Source organism: Salvelinus sp. IW2-2015, linkage group LG26 (genome assembly GCF_002910315.2).
Source record: "Salvelinus sp. IW2-2015 linkage group LG26, ASM291031v2, whole genome shotgun sequence".
Lineage (NCBI taxonomy): Eukaryota > Metazoa > Chordata > Actinopteri > Salmoniformes > Salmonidae > Salvelinus > Salvelinus sp. IW2-2015.
Window position 1 is genome coordinate 39200694 of NC_036866.1, and position 6000 is coordinate 39206693.

A 6000-nucleotide genomic window follows, 5' to 3' on the forward strand; every position below is an offset into this window, starting at 1 on the left:
AACGACGAGACAGCCTATAGGGAGAAGGTCAGAAACCTGGCCGTGTGGTGCCAGGTAAACAACCTCTCCCTCAACGTGATCAAGACAAAGGAGATAATTGTGGACTATGGGAAAAAGAGGACCGAGCACGCCCCCATTCTCATCGACGGGGCTGTAGCAGAGCAGGTTGAGAGCTTCAAGTTCCTTGGTGTCCACATCACCAACAAACTAACAGGGTCCAAGAACACCAAGACATTCGTGAAGAGGACCTATTCCCCTCAGGAGACTGAAATGATTTGGCATGGGTCGTCAGATCCTCAAAAGGTTCTACAACGGCACCATCGAGAGCATCCTGACTGGTTGCATCACTGCCTGGTATAGCAACTGCTCGGCCTCCGACCGCAAGGCACTACAGAGGGTTGTGCGAACGGCCCAGTACATCACTGGGGCCAAGCTTCCTGCCATCCAGGACTTCTGTATCAAGCTGTGTCAGAGGAAGGCCCTAAAAATTGTCAAAGACTTCAACCACCCTAGTCATAGACTGTTCTCTCTGCTACCGCACCGCAAGCGGAACCGGAGCGCCAAGTCTAGGTCCAAGAGGCTTCTAAACAGCTTCTACCCTCAAGCTATAAGACTCCTGAACATTTAATCAAATGGCTACCCAGACTATTTTTCTTGCCCCCCCTCCCTCCTCCCCCTCTTTTACACCACTGCTGCTCTCTCTTGTTATCATCTATGCATAGTCACTTTAATAACTCTACCTACATGTACATATTACCTAAATTAACCGGTGCCCCCACACGTTGACTCTGTACCGGTACCCCCCTGTATATAGTCTCGATATTGTTATTTTATTGTTGCTCTTTAATTGCTTACTGTTATTTCTTATTCTTATCTGTATTTTTTTAAACTACATTGTTGGTTAGGGGCTCATAAGTAACCATTTCACTGTTGTATTTGGCGCATGTGACTAATGAAATTTGATTTGATTTGAGGTATGTATAGATAGGTGTAATCTAGAGCCAAGTGAGTTGATTTTTAATCTGAGGGTATCCTGATATTGACACACTTGTTGAATTATGCAACAGAATGTGACAACAACAGTAATTAATGAGGCAGTCTAGACAGCACATGTGAGTGCAGGTATGCCTAGACAGAATACGTTTTGTGGTTGCAGCCCTGTTCCAACACTTTATGTTAATGATTTCATATATGCAAATATATACATTGTATTTATGCAAATTAGACACATGTAATTTAATTTAATTTTAACAATTAACTACACAATTAACATATTATTTTACCCATTGGTCAAAAGATCAATTTTTGATTGAACACCCTATAAGTCAGGGCTGCCCAACCCTCGTCCTGGAGATCTACTGTCCTGTGGGTTTTCAGTCCAACCCTAATTTAACACACCTGATTCTACTAATTACCTGCTCAACAAGACGGAGTGGTAATTTTGTCCAGCCTACCCCGGCTTCCCGAGAACCCCACTTACCTCCTCTGGAGCGCTATGCTGGGGATCCTTGAACCTGCTGGGCGTTTCTTTCTCAGTGCTCTATCATCTTTGAGCTGCAGCCCTCTTCGTTTCCTTCGGATCGTTCAAAGATAGCGTATCTCATAACGATGATGTCTGGAAGGGCGCTCACCTGGGCTGTGGAAGTTTGGGAGCAACAATCCGCCATTTTCCTTCATCTGGAGGATTTCGTGGCGTAGGTGAGGAAGGTGTTAGATTCTCCAGTGTCCGGGAGAGTGACGCCCCGAAAGTTACTTCTACTCTGTCAAGACTCCTGTTGCGTGGCAGACTAGGTGGTAAACTTTCGCACGTTGGCTGCCGAGAGTGCCTGGAACCCAGAGTCCCTGTTCGACACCTTCCTTCATGGATTATCAGATGAGATTAAAGACGAGCTCGCAGCTCGGGAGTTACCCTTGGACCTCAGCTCCCTCATAGCCTTAACCATAAGGCGGCAACCATTTTTTCTAAGTTGGACCTTCGGAATACTTATCACCTAGTTCGGATACGGGAAGGAGACGAGTGGAAGACAGCCTTCAACACCAATAACAGACCGGATAACCAGATGTTTGTTGCTGATTCGGTCCCCTCCCCGGTCCTGGAATGGGCCCATTCTTCGAAGCTTACCTGTCATTCCGGCTCCCGCCGGACCCTGGCTTTCATCCAACAACATTTTTGATAACCCACTATGGTTTCTGACGTCTCCACATTCGTCGCCGCCTGCACTGTATGCACTCCGAACAAGACTCAGCGGCAAGCTCCGGCTGACCTCCTTCAACCACTCCCTGTGCCTCATCTTCCCTGGTCCCATATATTCCTTGACTTTGTCACTGGTCTCCCTCCGTCTGATGGCAACACCACCATCCTTATATAGGTTTTCTAAAGCTACCCATTTCATTCCCCTCCCCAAGTTACCTTCAGCCAAGGAGACGGCCCAGCTCTTGGTGCAGCACGTCTTCCGAATCCATGGACTTCCTGTCAACATGGTCTCCGATCGTGGTCCTCAGTTCTCATCCCGATTCTGTAAGGCGTTCTGCACCCTCATTGGGTCGTCGGCCAGCCTGTCCTCCGGGTTTCATCCTCAGTGCAACTGCCAATCGGAGCGTGCCAGTCAGGATCTGGAGACGACTCTTCGGTGCCTCGTCTCGGCCAATCCCACCACCCGGAGCCAGAAACTTGTGTGTGTGGAGTACGCCCGGAACACCCTTCCCTTCTCGGCCACTGGGTTCTCGCATTTCAAGTGTTCCCTGGGTTACCAGCCTCCGCTCTTCCCAGACCAAGAGGAAGAGGTCAGCATACCCTTAGCCCAGATGTTCGTCCATCGTTGTCGGCATACCTGGAAGAGAGCCTGGTCCGCTCTTCTTAAGACCACCTCCAGGTATCGGCGACAGGCGGACCGCCACCGGACCCCGGCTCCCCACTATCATCTCGGGCAGAGGGTGTGGCTCTCCACTCAGGATCTGCCCCTCAGGTTGGAATCCTGTAAACGTTACCCTCGCTTTCAGTCCCTTTCCCATCTCTAAAATCCTTAGTCCCACAGCTGTTCATCTTCTGTTGCCCCCCACCCTCCGTATACATCCCACGTTTCATGTGTCTAAGATTAAACCTTTGTCTCACAGCCCTTTGTCTCCTGTTTTCAGGCCCACCCCTCTCCCTCGTCTCATCGATGACCATCCTGCGTACACAGTGAGACGCTTCCTGAGTGTTCGACCTCGGGGCAGGGGTTTCCAGAACCTGGTTGACTGGGAGGGTTATGGCCCGGAGGAGAGGTGCTGGGTCCCCGCTAAGGACAACCTGGACCCGGCCCTCATCACTGACTTTCACCGCCAGCATTCCGGTCAACCAGGTATGCGCCCGGGTAGGATGCCAGGTGCCGCCCCTAGAGGGAAGGAGGGGTACTGTCACACGTTGATCTGTTTTACCTGTCTTGTGCTTGTCTTCACTCCCCACTAGGTGTCTTCAATTTGTTCCCATTATCCCCTGTGTATCTACCAGCGTGTTTTTCCATACTCGTGTTTTTCTAGTCCCTGTTTACTAGTCCTCCCGGTTCCAACATTCTCTGCCTGCCCTGACCCTGAGCCCGCCTGCCGTCCTGTACCCATCTGACTCTGACCTGGTTTACGAACTTCCGCCTGTCCTCATCCTGCCTCTTGCCTGCCCCTTGTCTATTAATAAATATCAGAGACTCTAACCATCTGCCTCCTGTGTCTGCATTTGGGTCTCATCCTTATCGTTATAAAGAGAGTGCCTCATCAACTTTGAGATTGCTTACAACACCAGTAAAATTAAATAAAATGCTAAGTGTGAAACATTTACAGTATAATCAGCAGTTCACATGATCACATCACAGTCACTGAAACGGGAGGCTCAGTTAATCTAAATGGAAATAATTAATCTCAGGGATTGACAGTATACAGGTATTATTGCATGTTGACTAACCAATCGCAGTGAAATTAGATTAAATCTAGTCATCAGACTTATATATGTAATTCAATAGCCTAAGTGTAGTAGCTAGATTGGCTTGATAGCAGCGTTGATTGGCTGGCAACAGTGGCGGTCAGTGCGGTTTAAGATGAAGGAGGACGATTATGTTAATGAACATGGCCTTATTTCTATTACAGCATATTGGATGACTCTCATTCATATTCCGTTCACCTGGTACAATGTAACAGCAATAGGTTTACAACCTAGCCTATGAATGAAAGTTTACAACGTAAGTACACACAGGTCAGGAGACAAAATGAGGCAACAGACAGTGAAACATGGACAGACAGTGACATTCAATACCACCTTGCACACTTTTGACTGCATCTAGCTGATATAGGGTGTAATCATTAGTCCCACAGTTGCAAACTATAGTTTTATTGGACAAATTCAGGTATGTTCATTCCCATTTTGTTCCATTTGCTTCCGTTTAAGAAATATTTTTCAACAGAATCGGTGGAAAGAATACACCCCTGATCACGCATAAAAAACAGTTCACTTTCATAGCAGCAACATTGTATTCCTTCAATGTGCTCTCCTCCTCTCACCTTGTTCCTCTGCTTGTGGACTTCAATGCCAAACAGCTGTATGTGACCAGGTGAAAAAACTTTTCCAAGCCAAACCGCTACACACAGCCTACATCGTTGTTACCATAGTAGCTAAATTAACGTCATAGTCAGCATTGCTAATAGAAGTAACGCGTTAATAAACCCATTACAATCATGCAGTAACGTTAGTGTACTGCAGTTACACCGGTGAGCCCTGGTACAATAAATTAGTAATACCAAAAGCTTACCTTGGAAGAGTTCCAGTGTTGTGTTGGATAGTCATAGCCAGCTAGCTAACATAGCATCCCTCTGTTTGAGCAGGGTGTTTCAGTAGGCTACACTAGCTAGCTGCATTTGCTAGCTAAATAAGTGAAACTGAAAGTGAAAAAAATGACAATCTCTCTCTCTCTATTTGTCTCTTGCTTCTCCTTCACTTTGGAAGAAATTTGTTCAAAACTGTTCAACTATTGTCTTTCTCTCTCTTTGAGTCAACTACTCACCACATTTTATGCACTGCAGTGCTAGCTAGCTGTATCTTATGCTTTCAGTACTAGATGAATTATCTGATCCTTTGATTGGGTGGACAACATGTCAGTTCATGCTGACATGTAGGCTGGAGGACGTCCTCCGGAAGCTGTCATAATTGCTGTGTAAGTCTATGGAATGGCGTGGGAACCATGAGCCTCCTACGTTTTGTATTGAAGTCAACTGTACCCAGAGGAGGACAGAAGCTAGCTGTGCTGTTGAGGCTACTGTAGACCTTCTTTGCAAAATAGTGTGTTTTAATCAATTGTTTGGTGACATGATTATATTTAGTATAGTTTTATATAAAAAGAATAGATTTTTAATGTTTTACTATTTAAATTTTTATAAAAGGAGGATGGTCCTCCCTGTCCTCCTCTGAGGAGCCTCCACTGGCTGGCAAGCAAAACTTGACGTTACACATCGTTCACTTTTGGGAAAACTGGTCCAGCCACTTGGTAGCTGGCTATCGTTAGTTCAAATAAAGCAAAATTATGTATTAATATCAAAGTATAAACCTACCATAGTGATGTCGGTGAAGAAGTTATAAATGAGGTCTCAGGTGGAGTGTTCTTGGTTGAACGTGGACGCGTATCGGACAGTCCTTGCACTTTGAAAACCAAGGCCACCGTCACATACTGTATAATACCGACCCACCAGGCAAAATGGGTTGAAGAGTATGTTTCATTAAAAGCTCAGAAATTCTTTGAGTGGACCCTCTGACCTTGTAATGGCTCTGTGTCACGATCGTGTGGGGGATTGACGGACCAAAACGCAGCATTTGGAAAATAAGCCATCTTCCCTTTATTTTGAAGAAGGAAAAATGAAACAAAACACACTTACAAACTAACCAAAACAATGAACGACCGTGAAGCTATGAACGTAGTGCACATACAGGCTACAAACGTATAACATAGACAATTACCCACATCAAACGAAAGCCTATGGCTA